The sequence below is a fragment of the Drosophila obscura genome, unplaced genomic scaffold (genome assembly GCF_018151105.1).
Source record: "Drosophila obscura isolate BZ-5 IFL unplaced genomic scaffold, ASM1815110v1 contig_188, whole genome shotgun sequence".
Taxonomy (NCBI): Eukaryota; Metazoa; Arthropoda; class Insecta; order Diptera; family Drosophilidae; genus Drosophila; species Drosophila obscura.
The window spans coordinates 323,823-343,310 of record NW_024542776.1 but is presented as its reverse complement, the minus strand read 5'-3'; positions in this window follow the sequence as shown (position 1 = coordinate 343,310).

Genomic DNA, 19,488 nt, shown 5'->3' with positions numbered 1-19,488 from the left:
TATGTAGATGTAGATAACAGATGTAGCAAAAAAATGTAAAATGTAAAATTTTTTTTTTAATGCTAAAATTCTAAAAAATCATATGTTCAAAAATGTAAATACTGACTGAGTACGGCTATAAGTAGAGTCGCGTCTTTAGAAGCGACTCACACGTTCCTTCTCGTTTTCACATAACTTAAGTATCTTACATCTGGTTGTAAAGAACTTTGCCATTCTAAAAAGCTGATAAATTCATTTATAAAGTAGTTCTGAACACTTTGTTACTTCAGCTTACCGTCTGGGAAATATTAAGCTTTCAAATGCAAATTTTATTTTTTTTGTGCGCTATTTTGTTTTAAAATTCGTACTTTAAAGACTCAGGAAAAGTCGAACAAAACTCATATCCCGTATTTTGATATTTTTTGTGTATAGTTTCATTAATTGGGCGTCGTCTTAAGTAATGTTCATAAAATTCTATGTTCATAAAATTCGGCAAGGCTGTGATAAAATTGGTCGACAAACCCTCCGAATATCGCATTTTACCGTTTGGAACTTGTCTCCAAACGCCTAATTACACTACTCAACAAAATTGAACTTTTTATTTAGGCTGAGAACCAAAATGACTTTTTCTGATAGATTTCTGGATTTAAAAATTGTTGTAGTACTTTTGTTATACCCGTACTCAAAAAAGAGTTAAGGGGTATATTAGATTTGTGGTAAAAGTGGATGTGTGTAACGCAGAGAAGGAAACGTTTCCGACCCCATAAAGTATATATATTCTTGATCAGCATCAATATCCGAGTCGATATAGCCATGTCCGTCTGTCCGTCCGTCCGTCTGTCCGTCTTGATGAGCGCCTAGATCTGAGAGACTATAAGAGCTAGAGAAACCAAATTTGGTTTCCAGACTCATGTGATATCACACAAGTGTATTTCAAAATTTCGCCCCGCCCCCTTCCGCCTCCACAAAGAACGAAAATCTGTGGCAGGCACAATTTTAAAGATACTTTCTCGTAGAAAATGACCATATCTACCAGATTGCCGAATCTGAATCAGATCGGATCATAATTATACCCAGAATGAAGAAATTAATTTTCTGTTGGTTCCCCCTCCTTCTCCAGCGCTGCTGTCGCTACTGATTCTCTTTCTCGCTCGCACACTCTGCCGCGTTCAGTGCGCGAGCAACCCCTAGCGGAGGAGATGTAGAACCTAAATGCTACATGTATAATCTACATGTTAGGTGTAGAATATACATGTATATGTAGATAACAGATGTAGCAAAAAAATGTAAAGTGTAAAATTTTTTTTTAAATTGTAAAATTCTATAAAATTATAAGCTCAAAATGTATATACTGACTGAGTATGGGTATAAGTAGAGTCGCGTCCCCAGGTGCGACTCACACGTTCCTTCACGTTTCTCTTAAAAACGCTAACGGGCTTTGATGGCATCATTGGCCTTGACCTGCTAACGCAGGTAGGGGCCACGCTATCTCTTAAAAATGGATCACTTATATATGGGTGGTAGATAAAAAAGGCACTGATGAAAAGGGCAATAGGAAGAAACGTCTCTTAGTGGACTTTCGGAAGCTCAATCAGAAAACAGTGGCTGACAAATACCCCATGCCGAGCATCTCAATGATCTTGGAAAATCTGTGTACTGCAAAATACTTTACTGCAGGTCATTTCACTCTTGACCTGAAATCCGGATACCACCAAATAACATTGGCGGAACGCGATAGGGAAAAAACTTCATTTTCCGTAAATGGAGGAAAGTATGAGTTTTGACGACTGCCCATCGGTCTGAGGAATGCTGGCGGCATTTTTCAGAGGGCAATCGACGATGTTTTGCGCGAACAAATCGGCAAAACATGCTATGTCTATGTCGATGACGTAATCATTTTTTCGAAGTCCCAGGACGACCATGTTAAACACGTCGACTGGGTATTAAAAAACCTCTATGAAGCCAACATGAGGGTGGCTCAAGAGAAGTCGCAGTTCTTTAAAACGAGCGGAGAATACCTCGGATATATCCTAACAAGCGAAGGCACAAGAACGGACCCTGAGAAAGTGAAAGCTATCCAGGAATACGTCGAGCCATCAACGCTTTTCGGGCTAAGATCGGGCTTAGGCCTGGCAAGGTATTACAGATGTTTCGTGAAAGATTTCGCGGCAATCGCCCGCCCGCTCTCCGACATCCTGAAAGGGGAAAATGGGTCGGTTAGCAAATATAAGTCTAAAAAAACCCCCATTTTCCAAAAACTAAGGAACATTCTGGCATCAGAAAACGTAATGCTGATGTACCCAGACTACAAGAAACCTTTCGACCTGACTACAGACGCTTCTGCCTAAGGCATAGGAGCGGTACTGTCACAGGGAGGCCGACCAATAACGTTGATCTCAAGGACTCTTAAAGACAATGAGCTGAACTACGCTACTAACAAGCGGGAGCTTTTAGCAATTGTGTGGGCCTTGGGGAAATTGCGCCATTATATTTATGGCGTCAGGGACATAAATGTGTTCACTGACCACCAGCCACTCACGTTCGCGGTGTCGGAGGGAAATCCTAACGCAAAGATTAAGCGATGGAAGGCACGCATCGATGAGCTTGGCGACAGGAAATTTTATAAGCCTGGGAAAGAAAACTTCGTCGCAGACGCACTCTCGACAGAACATTTGCGCGCTAGAAAGCAGCGCGCCGCGGTCAGACGCAGCGACGATTCACAGTGAGGTTTCAATGACTTACACGTCAGAATCATCAGCCAAGCCCGTCAATTGCTTTAGTAACCAAATCATCCTAGAGGAGGCGCGCTTCCCTCTGAAACAGATTTTTGTACTTTTTGGGGAAAAAACACGCCACGTAATACATTTCCATGACAAGGACGCTCTCGCTGAGATTGTCAAGTCCGTGGTGAACCCACAAGTAGTGAACGCAATCCATTGCGACCTACAAACCTTAGCATGCGTACAGCATGAGTTGGTAAGAGCCTTTCCGTCGACAAGATTCTGGCATTGCAAGAATCTTGTCGCCGACGTGTTCGATGAGAACGAGAAAAAAGAGATCATCACAGCAGAACACAATCGGGCCCATAGGGCGGCCCATGAAAACTTTAAACAGGTGTTAACTGATTACTATTTTCCCAAGATGTCCAAACTTGCAAGCGAGGTAGTAGTAAACTGTAAAGTGTGCTCCCGAGCAAAGTATGACAGGCACCCAAAAAAACAGTAGCTAGGCCCGACGCCGGTCCCTACATACACTGGGGAAATGCTACATGTTGATATTTTCTCAACAGATAGGAAATACTTCCTCACGTGTGTGGACTGTTGCAAATAATGAACGTGTTCCCGCATGCAAAACAGATTTATTGCGACAACAAACCGTCGCTTAATTCTGAGACGATCAGATCGCTTTTGCAAAATAACTTTGGGGTCTACATCGCGAACGCGCCCCCACTACACAGCACCTCTAACGGACAAGTAGAGAGGGGTCCACAGTACGTTGGTGGAAATTGCCAGATGGCTTAAAAGGGCTAAGGGCATCGGCGACACAGTCGACCTATTCTTGCAGGCAACGGTACAACAAATCAATACATTCGGTCACGAAAAAAAGACCCGTAGACGTTTTTCACGCTTCGGAAACAAGTTGACCCCGATATATGTGGAAGAAGCTGTGGAGGCGGACTTGGGGGCAACAGTCCTGATTAGAGGGAGGGTGGTCCATAAGGACAACCTAAGATAAGTTCACTAGTTAGGCCTAAAAAAATAAATGGTGGTGGTCCTTATCATTCCTTATTATCCGTATATTTTATATTCATCCTTTATCCGCAGGATTTTCTGGGTATTTCACACTTTAACAATAGTTCACCGACTATTCACACTCCCGCTACATTCCCATTACAGACGGGTCGGTATTAGTGTGGGAGGAATTAAACAACATTAGGCACATAGCAAACTTATCAGAATATGGCCGCATTGCCGACGATACCATACAAATGACAGACCTTTTCCCAAGATCTCACATGAGACAGCTGCTGGAGGACTCCAGCCACGTCAAGGATATGTAAGAAGATATTGGCATTCACCATAGGCTGGCGAGAAGTTTAGACTTCCTAGGGACGGTCCTCAAGGTAGTGGCCGGCACGTCAGACGCCTCCGACTTGGAAAATATTAAGGTTACTGAAGCAAAGCTGGTCCATTCAAATAATAGACAGATAGTAATAAACTCAAAAGTTCAGAGCCAGATAAACACCCTCACAAACACAGTCAACCAGATTCTTAGCACAGAAAGGAAGGAACATATCAACTCAGCCCATTTGTACTAAACACTATTAGCTAGAAATAGAATTCTTATTACAGAGTTGGGGAACTTAATGCTCACAATCACCTTGGAAAAAGCCAACTTGGTAAGCCCTTCTATTCTTGACCATGTTGACATAGAATCCATTCTCACTAACCATTTCACAGGGGTTACAGTTTCAAACCTGTTAAAAGTATCCAGCATTAAGATTTTGCAATTAAATTATATTATCCATTTTATTATAGGGTATCCTAGAGTAGTGTAGGGGCTACACTCTGGGGGCACGGCGCATTGCCGCTCTCAACCCAGCCACCTGGAACCCGTCACCATAGTAGACGACGGGGTTATCATCATCAACAACAGTCCCGCCACAATCAGTTGTGATTCCGACACGTTGGTTAAAACCTCGGGAACGCAACTGGTCGCCTTCAATGACTTTGCCACCATCAACGGCTCCCGGTTCCTGAATCGTGACAACACCAAACGTCGGGTACCCGGCATCGCTTCGGTGACCGCCATGAATATCACAGGGAACCACACGGTCCTGAGCCTACCATTAATCCACCAGCTCAGTGAAGACAATCTGAACTATATTAAGGAGGTCGAGCGAACCGCAACGGGCAAGGTAAATCCTATCCTCGCCTTTGGTCTAGGAACAGCGCTGTGCGGAGTCATCGGAAGTATCGTCTACATCAGATCCCTACTCAGGAAGATGTGGGATTTGTTCCAGGTCAACGCGCTGATAGAGAAACACTCCCCACCAGCTACAGAGTATCGGCGCAACTCTTAGCCGTAAGAACACTGACCCAGCGCCGATATGAAGGGGCAGCATCATGTTACCATGTTGCATAAACATCCGCCCGACCAACTGTGTCCGCACGAGGCGCTGACACAGCAAAGTTGGAGACCGCTGCTGGAGCAGCGCTGCCCAAACTGGGTGGCCCTTTTCATAATTGTATCATATTTGTACTTTTAGTTTTTAACTCATTCTGAACCGTGCCGGTTGGCCGGAAAAAAAATGGCTAATGCCTCGGTTAATATTGAGGGATACAAATAATAATTTATACACAAAACGAGAAGAAACGTGTGAGTCGCTTCTGGTGACGCGACTCTACTTATACCCGTACTCAGTCAGTATATACATTTATGAGCTTATAATTTTTTAGGATTTTAAAATTAAAAAAAATAATTTTAATTTTACATTTTTTTGCTACATCTGTTATCTACATCTACATATACTATGTATATTCTACATTGTAAAGGAGCAGGCTCCTGCACAACAACAGGGCAGTGGACACCGTCCTACCACAAGAGTGGTAAAACCCACACGGGCCCATCGAGGCGGGCCGGCAAACAGGACTGCCAGTATTTTGATATAATTATTTCTTATTTTCTATTACTATTATTCATTTTTCATTACTATTCATTTACCCCATATTATTACTCATATTAGACGTAAGCAGTTAACAAAAATGTATATAATAAGAAGTTAAACTAAGCATTGATTAGTGGGAACGATGGTCACTGGGAGCAGTCAGGTACCATCACTAGGAACCAGGAACCAGCACCAAGAACCAGCACCCAGAGCCAGGAACCAGCAGCAAGAACGAAGAACCAGCACCCAGAGCCAGGAACCAGCAGCAAGAACAAAGAACCAGTACCAAGAACACAAAAGAGAAAAACCGAGCGAACGAAAAGGGAGCATACGCTTAAGAGAGCGATAGGCGGGCCTAAGCAAAGAGAACATAGCTGACCGTCGGGAGAAGAGAGCCCTTCCCAAGCATAACTGGCACGCGTCAGAAAAATGAGCAGCAGAGCCAACGACGCAATGCTAGCACAAAGCCGAAAACCACCCCAAGCCAGCCCACAGCAGCCGAGAGAGGAGCAGCGCCGCGACGCGAGAGATAATCGACGATCGGCTCAGCGTTCGGCAGCCAAGCTACAAAGTAGCCGAGGGCCGGGCAGAATTACCGGCAGAGGCCGGATCAAGCGGCTTGGCACGCGTCAAAAAAGATGCGGGCCGGGAGTCGAAAAATGGTGTCAGAAGTGAGCAGTCGAGTTCCAGAGCAGAGTCCAAAGCGAGTGCGATCGCCGTGACCCCCGCCCCCAGGATTGGCAACAACGACAACAACACAGGACCTAGCCAACGACACCGACGGAATCCTGCCCGCTGAAGATTTCTCCAACACGGAGGCCACCGAGAATCAGCGAAGTAACACCAAACCAGGCGCAAGAGGACGGGTAAGCCGGCTCACTTACGTGGGTGTGTAGGGAGAGAAAGAGACGGTGCGATAGGTAGGGACCCAACCACGGATATAATAAAGAATATATATAAAACGCTCTTGGCTATTGTATCGGCTGCCACCAAACTGTACCCTTCCATCTCTCCACCACTATCCTTGGGGAGACGGGCCATAGCATCGGTACGCGGTCAACGCACGGTGACTGTGGTCCGCCCCTCCCCCTTCCCGTAGCACCTTCCCCGTAGAAAACCTCGCCTTTTTCCCCCCGGAGGACCAGTTGAAAGGTGTGTACGCGGGCACGCACGGCACGCACGGCACCCCGAAACTGGATCCCCCATTCCCCCCGAGCATTTCCTTCCCGTGCCTGGTTGTAAGGGCCCCGTCCCGGTCCCACGCGCGGAGCGCTACACTTTTCCCTCGCCACTCATTCCAATCTCTAGGTCCCAAAAATACAAATAGGCTGTATTAGGATCGGGCCCTGGACAGACTGAGAGGCTGTACCCCGGCCTGAGAAAGCATCCTTACAGATGGCGCCCGAGCAGGGACTTTTAGAGAAGAAATTTGCGAAAAATAGGGCAAGGAATTGTAGGAGCAACCAGCGATAAGTGGTATGAACACCAGTACAGCGTAGATCAGCCTCAGAGAATCACCCACACCCAAAGCCAAGACCACAGACCCAGCCCCTTATACCTCGTGGGACGACGACAGGGACACCACAGAATCATCCAAGAACAAGGAGCCGAGCAACAACACACACAGGCAGCAGAAATCAGCACCATACATCTTTTTTTTCGACCCTCCAACCCATGTACAGCTGAGGCTGGTTTTTCTTAGCTCCTCGCAGCCACGCGCCAAGAGAAGTTTGGCAACAGCGCAGCCACGCGGTCGCAGCATCGCCACGCGCAGATCACGCGACGTGAAAATCGGCAACCGCGCGACCACGTTTCGCGGTCGGCCGTAGCGGCAGCGACGCCCGAAAACACATTGGCGCACGTGTGGGAAAGAGACAGCAAGTGACGCCGAGAAGTGCGGCAACAGCGCGACCACGTTTTGCGGGCGGCCGTAGCAGCAGCGACGCCCGAAAACACATTGGCGCACAGGCGAGAAAGAGACAGCAGGTGACGCCGAGGAGTTCGGCAACAACGCAACCACGCGGTCGCAGCATCGCTACGCGCGGATCACGCGACGTGAAAATCGGCAACAGCGCTTCGACGCCCAGAAGGGCAGCAGCGACAAAACTACACGGCGACGGTAACTACGCAAGAACAATATAAGGCAGCGCCCAAGCCCAGAAAGAGAGTGGAGTTCTAGCCCTCGACGTGAACAGGTAACAAAATAAAAGCTCTAGCTTCCAACGAAAAAGACTCTAACAAACAAAAGCCCTGTTCATAGATCCTTTAGTGCAAAACCAAATATCCTGCCGCAGGATCGATCGCCTAGTACCGCGCCGCGAATCCTGACAAAGGATCAAAAGTCTTAGGTGCCAAACCAAGCATCCGTCCGCAGGATCACCCGCCTTCTACCAACCGTTTGGTAACGCGCCGCGTCTCGTGCCAAAGTGCACCGATCCCTAGTGCTGTGCATAGCCCTTGCCAAGGACCACCGATTCCTAGCACTGTGCCGTGCACCCGTGTCCAGAAGGAGTACTTATTCCCCCGCACCAAGCCACCAGAGTGGCCAGAGTAACCACCAGCAGCCCAACAGACAGGAGCCACCCCAAATGGCCGTGGCTGAACCATGCAGTGCCCCTCGAGGGCCAGGACCTAGCACCGGGCCACGCCCCACCCCGGAGTCAGCCATCAATCGTCGACAGCCACTACCAACCGGGTATGTCTCAGGGACAACGGGCCCCACACTCAGGAGGCGAGATCTCGTCTTCCCTGCTGGCAGACAAGCTCAGGAAATGGGGGCTCACGTTCAATGGCCATACGGACCCTCTGGCATTCATCGAACGACTAGAGGAGCGGGTCGAGTCGTACGGAGGAAGCCCGGAGCAACTGCCACGAGCCGTATCCGGTCTCTTGACAGGTAAGGCCGAGGGGTGGTTTCGAACCTTTCAGATGCAAGGTCAGAACTGGACAGATTTCCGGAAGGAATTCTTGGAGTTTTTCTTGCCGCCCCGATACTTCCAACGCTTAGAGGACACCATCCGGAGCCGGGAACAGAAGCCCAAGGAGTCCTTCCGGGACTACCTGATCGAGCTACGACTGATGATGCAGCGGGCTCAGTACACTCGAGAACAGGAATTGGACCGGATTTACGAGAATCTTCGACCAGAGTATCAAATGTATACTCGCAGGCAAGACTTCCGCTCGCTGACGGAATTAACTCAGCTCATCTCGGCATATGAGACCGCCAGGGACCGCGGCCCATCACGCACCAACGTATCTACACCGACGTACCTACAGCGGGCCTCACACGGAGGCCAAGGGGCCACAAACCAACGGGGTGCCAACCACGAGGCATCCAGAAGGTCGGAGGCCGCCCATCTCGGGAAACGGCCGGATGAGGATGAACCGGTCGACGTGCAACGGGACTGCCGAAAGTGCGGAGAAGATGGACATTTTCGTAGCGACTGCATCAATCAACAGAAGCTATTCTGTTGGGAGTGCGGCCGCCGAGGAATCAGGACTATCAATTGCTGCCGAAAGCTCGAGTCGGGAAACGAGTCGGGTCTCCGCCCCACTGGGACACGGGCGGAGACGCACACCCAAGATCCGGGGACATCCACCCACTAAGTATGGCAGGAGGGAGGATCGTGGCTCTGGTGACCATCAATGGAAGGGCTTGCTCAGCCACCCTTGACACAGGGGCCACCCGGTCTTTCATTAGCCGGCGGATAGCGGACGAGATAGGAACGGCAGAAAACCAACGAGCAGTGAGAACCAGGATCAGCCTAGCCGACCACTCAAAGAAGGAGATCACACAGGCAGTAGCAGCGACGGTGCGCCTCGACCAGCAGGAAACACAGGTATCTCTCTTAGTGTTACCCACGGTACTGGATGACATCATTCTGGGGCTTGACTTTCTGTGTGGTATCCGTGCAAGGATCCACTGTGGACGAGCGTATCTGCAACTCAAGCGGCGCCAACCCTCTCCTGAAAACACACCAGAAATCACGGCGTCACTGGGTCCAAGAACGGTGACGTTTGCCGACCCGATAGTCAGGAACGACGGCCTGACCCCCACTCAAACGCCCTTGCCCACAACACTGGGCACCATCCAAATGAACAGCCATAGCCAAGCAGGACACGACGACCAAAGCAGGACAACAGATTCGACGCCCAAACCGGACCCAAGCCCGATTACGACAAGGAAAGCTGCGACACCGATGAATCCAACCATGGCCAGTTCCCTCATTCGTAGCACGCCTTCAAAGCATCGCCAGGACCAAGGGACTTCGGCTCAGATGGCTGTGGCTCCGCTGGATCAATCCAGGGCCAGTCTGACGAACCGAAGCACGCCTTCAAAGCATCGCCAGGACCAAGGGACTTCGGCTCAGATGGCTGTGGCTCCGCTGGATCAATCCAGGGCCAGCCAGACGAACCGAAGCACGCCTTCAAAGCATCGCCAGGACCAAGGGACTTCGGCTCAGATGGCTGTGGCTCCGCTGGATCAATCCAGGGCCAGTCTGACGAACCGAAGCACGCCTTCAAAGCATCGCAGGACCAAGGGACTTGGCTCAGATGGCTGTGGCTCCGCTGGACACCAGGGCCGCTGACGAACCGAAGCACGCCTTCAAACATCGCCAGGACCAAGGGACTTGGCTCAGATGGCTGTGGCTCCGCTGGATCAATCCAGGGCCAGCCAGACGAACCGAAGCACGCCTAACATCGCCAGGACCAAGGGACTTCGGCTCAGATGGCTGTGGCTCCGCTGGATCAACCAGGGCCAGTCTGACGAACCGAACACGCCTTCAACACGCCAGGACCAAGGGACTTCGGCTCAGATGGCTGTGGCTCCGCTGGATCAACAGGCCAGCCAGACGAACCGAAGCACGCCTCAACACGCCAGGACCAAGGACTGGCTAGATGGCTGTGGCTCCGCTGGATAACCAGGGCCGCCAGACGAACCGAACACGCCCAACCGCCAGACCAAGGACTTCGGCTCAGATGGCTGTGGCTCCGCTGGATCAATCCAGGGCCAGCTGACGAACCGAAGCACGCCTAACATCGCCAGGACCAAGGACTCGGCAGATGGCTGTGGCTCCGCTGGATCAATCCAGGGCCAGCCAGACGAACCGAACACGCCTCAAACATCGCCAGGACCAAGGGACTTCGGCTCAGATGGCTGTGGCTCCGCTGGATCAATCCAGGGCCAGTCAGACGAACCGAAGCACGCCTTCAACATCGCCAGGACCAGGACTTCGGCTCAGATGGCTGTGGCTCCGCTGGATCAATCCAGGGCCAGTCTGACGAACCGAAGCACGCCTTCAACATCGCAGGACCAAGGGACTTCGGCTCAGATGGCTGTGGCTCCGCTGGATCAATCCAGGGCCAGCCAGACGAACCGAAGCACGCCTTCAAAGCATCGCCAGGACCAAGGGACTTCGGCTCAGATGGCTGTGGCTCCGCTGGATCAATCCAGGGCCAGTCTGACGAACCGAAGCACGCCTTCAAGTACGACGGGAACAACAGCTACAACTCACCTGCAACGAAAGAACGCGTCCACATGTCTGAAAGCCGCAACTAACAAGCGAGAGGTCATCAGACCAAGCAACCCAAGAAGTGAAAACAGCACCCCGACACCACGGGACGACCCCAGCCAGAAAAGGACGACAGACTACCAGCTGGAACCACGGGCCGACTCTAGAACAGCTCGAGAACGAAACCCGTTTCGTACAGCTGAGAAGGACTACGACAGAGCGGTATTAGCGGCCGCCACCGCCATGGAATTGGAGGACCTCTCTCCTTGGCAACCAGCCCAAGACCCGGAACCACCTGCTACGCCCTGGGCAGCCAAATTTCTGGAGGAAGAATTGGCCAAAGATGAGGAACTTCCCACACTCGACGCGGTTCAAGCGGAGCAGGATTGGCCGGTGGCACCAGAGGGGTGGCGAGTGGAGACCCCAGGGCGTCGATTGCCACAAAGCCTCATTGACAGCGTAAGCCAACGACACGACCGGGTCGGGCCACGGTCCCGAACGCTGGAAAACTTTGCGGGACAACGTTTCCGCATCTCCATCAACCAGCGGAAGGAGATTTTTATTTCGTCCCGCCCCCCGAAATAAGAAGGGAGTGTGAAGGAGCAGGCTCCTGCACAACAACAGGGCAGTGGACACCGTCCTACCACAAGAGTGGTAAAACCCACACGGGCCCATCGAGGCGGGCCGGCAAACAGGACTGCCAGTATTTTGATTTAATTATTTCTTATTTTCTATTACTATTATTCATTTTTCATTACTATTCATTTACTCCATATTATTACTCATATTAGACGTAAGCAGTGAACAAAAATGTATATAATAAGAAGTTAAACTAAGCATTGATTAGTGGGAACGATGGTCACTGGGAGCAGTCAGGTACCATCACTAGGAACCAGGAACCAGCACCAAGAACCAGCACCCAGAGCCAGGAACCAGCAGCAAGAACGAAGAACCAGCACCCAGAGCCAGGAACCAGCAGCAAGAACAAAGAACCAGTACCAAGAACACAAAAGAGAAAAACCGAGCGAACGAAAAGGGAGCATACGCTTAAGAGAGCGATAGGCGGGCCTAAGCAAAGAGAACATAGCTGACCGTCGGGAGAAGAGAGCCCTTCCCAAGCATAACTGGCACGCGTCAGAAAAATGAGCAGCAGAGCCAACGACGCAATGCTAGCACAAAGCCGAAAACCACCCCAAGCCAGCCCACAGCAGCCGAGAGAGGAGCAGCGCCGCGACGCGAGAGATAATCGACGATCGGCTCAGCGTTCGGCAGCTAAGCTACAAAGTAGCCGAGGGCCGGGCAGAATTACCGGCAGAGACCGGATCAAGCGGCTTGGCACGCGTCAAAAAAGATGCGGGCCGGGAGTCGAAAAATGGTGTCAGAAGTGAGCAGTCGAGTTCCAGAGCAGAGTCCAAAGCGAGTGCGATCGCCGTGACCCCCGCCCCCAGGATTGGCAACAACGACAACAACACAGGACCTAGCCAACGACACCGACGGAATCCTGCCCGCTGAAGATTTCCCCAACATGGAGGCCACCGAGAATCAGCGAAGTAACACCAAACCAGGCGCAAGAGGACGGGTAAGCCGGCTCACTTACGTGGGTGTGTAGGGAGAGAAAGAGACGGTGCGATAGGTAGGGACCCAACCACGGATATAATAAATAATATATATAAAACGCTCTTGGCTATTGTATCGGCTGCCACCAAACTGTACCCTTCCATCTCTCCACCACTATCCTTGGGGAGACGGGCCATAGCATCGGTACGCGGTCAACGCACGGTGACTGTGGTCCGCCCCTCCCCCTTCCCGTAGCACCTTCCCCGTAGAAAACCTCGCCCTTTTTCCCCCCGGAGGACCAGTTGAAAGGTGTGTACGCGGGCACGCACGGCACGCACGGCACCCCGAAACTGGATCCCCCATTCCCCCCGAGCATTTCCTTCCCGTGCCTGGTTGTAAGGGCCCCGTCCCGGTCCCACGCGCGGAGCGCTACACTTTTCCCTCGCCACTCATTCCAATCTCTAGGTCCCAAAAATACAAATAGGCTGTATTAGGATCGGGCCCTGGACAGACTGAGAGGCTGTACCCCGGCCAGAGAAAGCATCCTTACAACATCTAACATGTAGATTATACATGTACCATTTATATTCTACATCTCCTTCGCTAGGGGTTGCTAGCGCACTGAACGCGGCAGAGTGTGCGAGCGAGATGGAAAATGAGTTGCGTTGTCGTTGGCAGGAGGGGGCAGGGGAAGCGACTGAAAATTAATTTCTTCATTCTGGCTATAATTATGATCCGATCTGATTCAGATTCGGCAGTTCTCTACGATACTGATACTTTACTTTTATCGTATCTTTAAAATTGTGCCTGCCACAGATTTGCGTCCTTTGTGGGGGCGGGGCGAAATTTTGAAATACACTTGTAGCAGTGTGATATCACATAAGTCTGGAAACCAATTTGGTTACCCTAACTCTTCTAGTCTCTGAGATCCAGGCGCTCAACAAGACGGACGGACAGACAGACAGACAGACGGACAGACAGACATGGCTATATCGACTCGGCTATTGATGCTGATCAAGAATTGGGACACGTTTCCTTCTCTGCGTTACACACATCCACTTTTACCACAAATCTAATATACCCCTTAACTCTTTTTTGAGTACGGGTATAAAAATAGAGGACACAGGATATAATTTTTTTTCGACTTTTACTGAGTTTTTAAATTCAAAATTTCGTAAAAAATACCGCACAAAAATCATCATTTTTGCATTTTAATGCTTTATATTTCCCAGACGGTAAGATGAAATCACAAAGTGTTTGAGCTTTACTTCATGCTATATCTTTCTAATTATCTCTTCAAAATAGCAAAGTTCCTTACAACCAGACGTAAGATACTAGAGTTATGTGAAAAAAGAAGCACTACCTCTGAAAAAAACTTTAAAAAAATACCAGACTTCAAAAATTAATAAAAAAAATAGTTCTGCGATAGAAAAAAAACTTAAATTCTTAAAAAAAATGTAAAGTCCCATATCTATCAGAAAAAGTCGGATATGTTCCTGTTGGCCAAGTCGGACGGATAGATGCGGTTTAACCTTCGCCTGGTTGTGCTCCTTACCAATCTCCTTGTGAGGACGTTCGGGTAGCTCCTTATTTTGGTCAGGTATCTTGTTTCTTTCTCTTTAATCATGTCACCGACTTAGGAAACTCCAAGGTCTTTGGCGATGTCTCTATTACGGACATACCATTCATCACCACATATCCTTCGAAGGGTCTTGTTCTGAAACACCCTGATTCTGCCAAGGTTCATTTTCGCTGCGATACTATAAACCTGGATGCCATACCTCCATGCAGGCGCCAGGATTACCTTATATATGCGGATCTTGTTGGCCAGGCTGAGCTTGTTGTTAGGCTTAAGAAGCCAGTAGAGTTTTATAGCCTTTCTTTCCAAGGCGTTTCTGACCATCCTTGTGTGGCTGGCAAAGGTCAGACGGGTGTCCAGCGTGATTCCCAGGTACTTATGTTACTGATGGTCCCGACCCTACGTTCCTTTCCTAAGCGTGTGTGTCAGGGTTCACAATGATAATTCCACCTACATGCCCTCAGTTCTCAAACCTTTTAAGATACCGCTGGAGGTTGTCCGTGGCATCGAAAACGCAGTTGGCCCTTGACAGGACTGCCGTGTCGTCGGCAAATGTGTCACATCGATTGGCTGGGACGTATTGTCAACACTATCTTTTGGCATATCGTGCGTGAAAAACCTGTACAGCGTTGGCCCTAGCACACTGCCTTGCGGGGCTCCGGCTTCAATCACCTTCACCGTGGAATCTGATCCGCTCTGTGCGACTTGGAACGTTCTGTCCTTTAGGAACCTTCCAATAATCAGGAACAGCTGGGGGTTTCTCAGGTGTTTTATCTTCGCAAGTAATCCGTCGTTCCAAACTCTGTCGAATGCTTGCTGGATGTCCAATTACGCTGCTACGACGTACTGCTCCTTGTAGAAGCCATCCAGGATATGTTCCAACACCCTATGCAGCTGCTCCGGAGTACCATGTCTCAGCCTGAGCCCAAATTGGTAATTAGGCTCGATTTACGGATGGGCTGTCCAAAAATCTGCGATGAATGCAGCGCTCCAGGATCTTCCCAAAAGAGGGGAGCAGGCTGATTGGCCTGTAATTGGCCAGGTCGTCCGGGAATTTGCCAGGTTTATGTAGCATGACATCCTGCGCGGCTTTCCATGCTTTGGGGAAGTGTCCCAAGCTCAGTATTTGTAACAGGTACACAAGCGCTCTAAGTGGCAGCACTTTTGCCACTCTGTTATCTATATGGTTCTTTCCTGAGGCCTTTTTAGCTTTGGGCAAGCGGATATCCGTCTTTAGTTCCTGGAGCGTGATTGGAGCCACCGGGAGCTCCATTTGGTGTATTTCATCCAGCTTAGCAACAAGTAGGCTTGCTCTCCTCGCTGAGGCCGTCCTGAATGGTCTTAATCTGCGCTCCAGCTCATCTGCAAAGGCTTCCATCCGGTCCGCTGCTGACCTCGCCCATGAGCTATCTGCCTTCCTTACTGGGAAGTTAGGGGTGGATTGCCGTTTGTACCGGCTCGTGAGCTTCCATAGGGTGTAGTTCGAGTGCACGTCTGCAGTGCACGTCTCCTCAGCCCGTTGGCTACTCTCCTGAAGAGTCTATCCACCCGGCGGTCATTGGTGCGAAGAAATTCTTTCCTAAGCCTTTTTTTTACAAGCAGTAGTCCTTCTACTTCACTCAACGTCACGCTTCTGTGACTTCCACTACGCGATGATTGAGTGACTTGGTGACCTTGTTGGGCAGCAGCTGCAGAGGCTCGTAGACCGTGGCCACAAATAAGTCAATGGCCCCTTCCACTTCCTCGGTGGTCCTCAGCTCAGTGTTTAGGTCCAGGAAGACTTCAAGAATTACTTTGAACTGGGCTGTGTATGTATCAGTCTTGAGTATCCAGTACTTGGGCCGCACAGTTTGTGAGGGCGTCGTGCAGTGCCGCACTGGTCTTGGGCTGCCTGCGGTTGCCTTGGAGTACCGGAAAGGAGCTGTTGTAGTCCTGTTGGAAGTATGATGCGTTCTGTTGGCCTCCTTGGTGCCATGCTTGCTGGACTGGTTAAACCTGTATGCATCCGCGAAGGAGATCCCTCGCTGGACAGTCATCGAGGAGACATTCATCATCCCTCCAGCCTTTTTTTGTGTTTTTCTCTGCCCCTGCGGTGCAATAAACACGATCGATTGGCGATTTCTTAGCATCATTACGTAGATTTTACATGATATGTCCGTATACTGCATGCTTCCCCCCACAGTTCGAGCAGCAGAGGTCGTCAACTGTGTTGGAATTGCAATTGGGGGCACCTGTCCAGACATCCCCATGAGCACCGACCACATACCGGTCGCCTCAGGCAGTAGTTTTTCGAGTGATCGAACTCATAACAGAGAAAGCATTGCCTCACGCCGTTGTTCTTCCTGGGCAGCTCAATTTGCACACGGTGCCTACCCACCCTGGCAATTTAAAGGGCCTCCTTGTTGTTTGGGGCCTGGGCAAGGTCAATGAACCAAACGATTTGGACTTCGGGTTATATAGGTTAACCACCCGATGACCCAATTCCTCAAAGGTCTTGTTTATAGTTTCCTTTGGGGTGGAATGTGCTAGATTTTTAGCCACTACACACGGTAGGCCCTGTCTTCGGAAAGACAGAAGTGGGTTTATTGCACCTGCAGGGAATTGAGGAAACTGTCGTTGTCAGAGCTGCACACGCCGTAGTTGAGTTCGTCGTGTTTGTTAAGGCAGTGGGTCCAGTCCCCATCGTCCTGCCTCGGTTCCTCTATTGACTCCATAGTTCTTGACGATTGCTTCAGCAGGTGCCATTCTTAGGTCACTCGAGTGCCATCCGACCGCGTTGGTTTTCGAGCGACCTTTGTATTCGTCTTCATCGAAATTGTTTCTTTTTTTTTTAGAGAACACGTCTGCTTCCAATGCATTGGTCAGAAAATTAGTACGAAACTCACTAATAATTATTAGTATGATTATAATATGAACAGCCCATATGCGAAGTCTCAGCTTCTAGCTTTACCGGGAAGAGTTGAAGAGCTGACGGCAAAGCTGGCAGAGCTAGGGCTAGGAACAGTGGGTCGTAAAGCTGAATTGCAGCAAAGATTAAAACATTAAAACGATCATTGACAGATCTGAATTTCAAAAGCAGTTAGGAAAGCGACAGCAAAGAAAAGGTGAGACGTTACAAGAGTTTTTATACGCGCTCATGAAACTCTCAAAGCCAATATATGGATGAGAGTCTCATCAAATATTTTGTTGATTCCTGATTCCAAGACAAAAAAAATGCTATTGTATCAGGCGAAGACAGTAAGCTCGTAGTCCATTTTTGTCATCACAGGACATCCCATCAACAGGACATGTGCGAAAGTGCTTCAAATGTGGTGACCATTTGAAGAGAGATTGGCCTAAAAACGATTTTAATAGTTTCAAGTGTGGCAAGCCAGTACACTATTCAGCGTAATGCAAAGCTGATTATCGATTGAAGGCAGAAAGTCTGACGAACACTCTTCAAGACGAGAAGTAGCCAGAGATAAAGCCTTCAAGCAAATTCATTGCTGCTGACTTGGAGCTAAAGGATGTGCATTGGGGCGCAAAGGTCTCATTGATAGTGGAGGAAGCCAGTCTCTAATGCGTAAGTATCACGAATATCTCCATATGGAGAAAGCCAAAGATCCGAATGGTCAACTTATTTTTGGCCAAATGGAATTGATGTAGATGGTTTTTCGAAATTCGTTAGTAAAATTTAGTGTCATGTCGGGTATGGATGTTGAGAAGTTTGAAGATGGTGAGGCACATGCAAATCTTCAACTGTCGCCGAATATCTGAAGAATTGGGATTCCTTTAGTTAAAAGGACATGTCAGAACGGGAATTTGTGAATTCAAGACCCAGGGGTGCACACATTTAAAAATGTCGCATGGCTCAAAAACGAAGAAAGCTCGGTGCACTAACATCACCCGTAATAAAATAAGACAAAAGCCAATTATAATACATTAATTAAAAATTATTATCGAATTATCGAATATACATACAAATAAACGAAAATCAGTTCAAACCCCGAAAGTTAAGAACTCAGACATGTGTAACTCACATGTATGTATTCAGATCTTTATACATACATATACTACATATATGGGTTTGGAATTTGATGTCTTCAGGTTTTGTTTTTTTTTTAGTACTGGGTATAGCAGCCCGCCCTTCTTAGTTAGGTTGCCGATCTAAAAAAAACTAGTTTCGGTAAGTTCGTTTTATTTCATCTTTAATTTTAATATTTTATATTTTAGCAAAAATTATAAGAATCTTATGTATAAGAGCCCTTCTATAAATTGAATTTAGTTTCAAATTGTTAAAAAATATAATGGTTTGGGCTTTTGCTAATCTGATAAAAAATTGTTGTCTGTTTGATGCATGTTTTCGTGCTTTTAATTGATGCCTGCAAACTGTTTTCGCGTTTAGAGATCTCTTTTTTTCGAATATTTGGCGCACGCTCCAAATGTTAACACAATCCTACACATAAATAAAAACAATTGTAGTGTTTAAATCTCTACAAACAGGAAAGCAGCACGAAAACGGTTAATTATAATTATTAAATATTTAATACTTTGCTTATTTAATCGATTTTGTGTTGGGTTTTCCGCCTCTGCTGATGCTCCTTTCGCCATCTTTATGTCTTTCACCAAACAGTCGTTGAAGGGGCAAGTATGGGCATGATTTCTTACTTATCCTATCAGTTTTCTATGGTCTGTGATTTCCAGATTTGAAACACCCAAATCAATTTTAATGCTAATTCTTTTTCGGGTGTTTAGTTTTTTGATTCGAAATGCACTACTTGAATTGGTTTAACTTGGCAGTTACTTAAATTACTCAGTGCATGGGAGTATATTTTTATTAAATAAAAATACACACATACGTAGCTGCTGTTTCGTTAACTAATTCAATCTATATAGTTCTCTGTTGAAGTGCAATTGATAGACAGGTATCAAGTCAATGTATGAAAAATCGGTAAATACAAATGTCATAAATACTTAGTACACATACACAAGCGTATATATGTTTATATTTACGTGTAAGTATGGGAAGCTCATGCAAAGTTCTGTTAGGTGTAACCGAAGCTATGAAATGATGGCTATCAGAATAGCAGGGAAACTCGTGACGACTGAATCATAAGAATAACCAAGGTGGTGCACTTAGGAACTGCAGTCAAGTTTTAAAATAGTTATCAGTTATTAAAATCGTGTCGGATGTGGTCGCAACTGTATCTGTA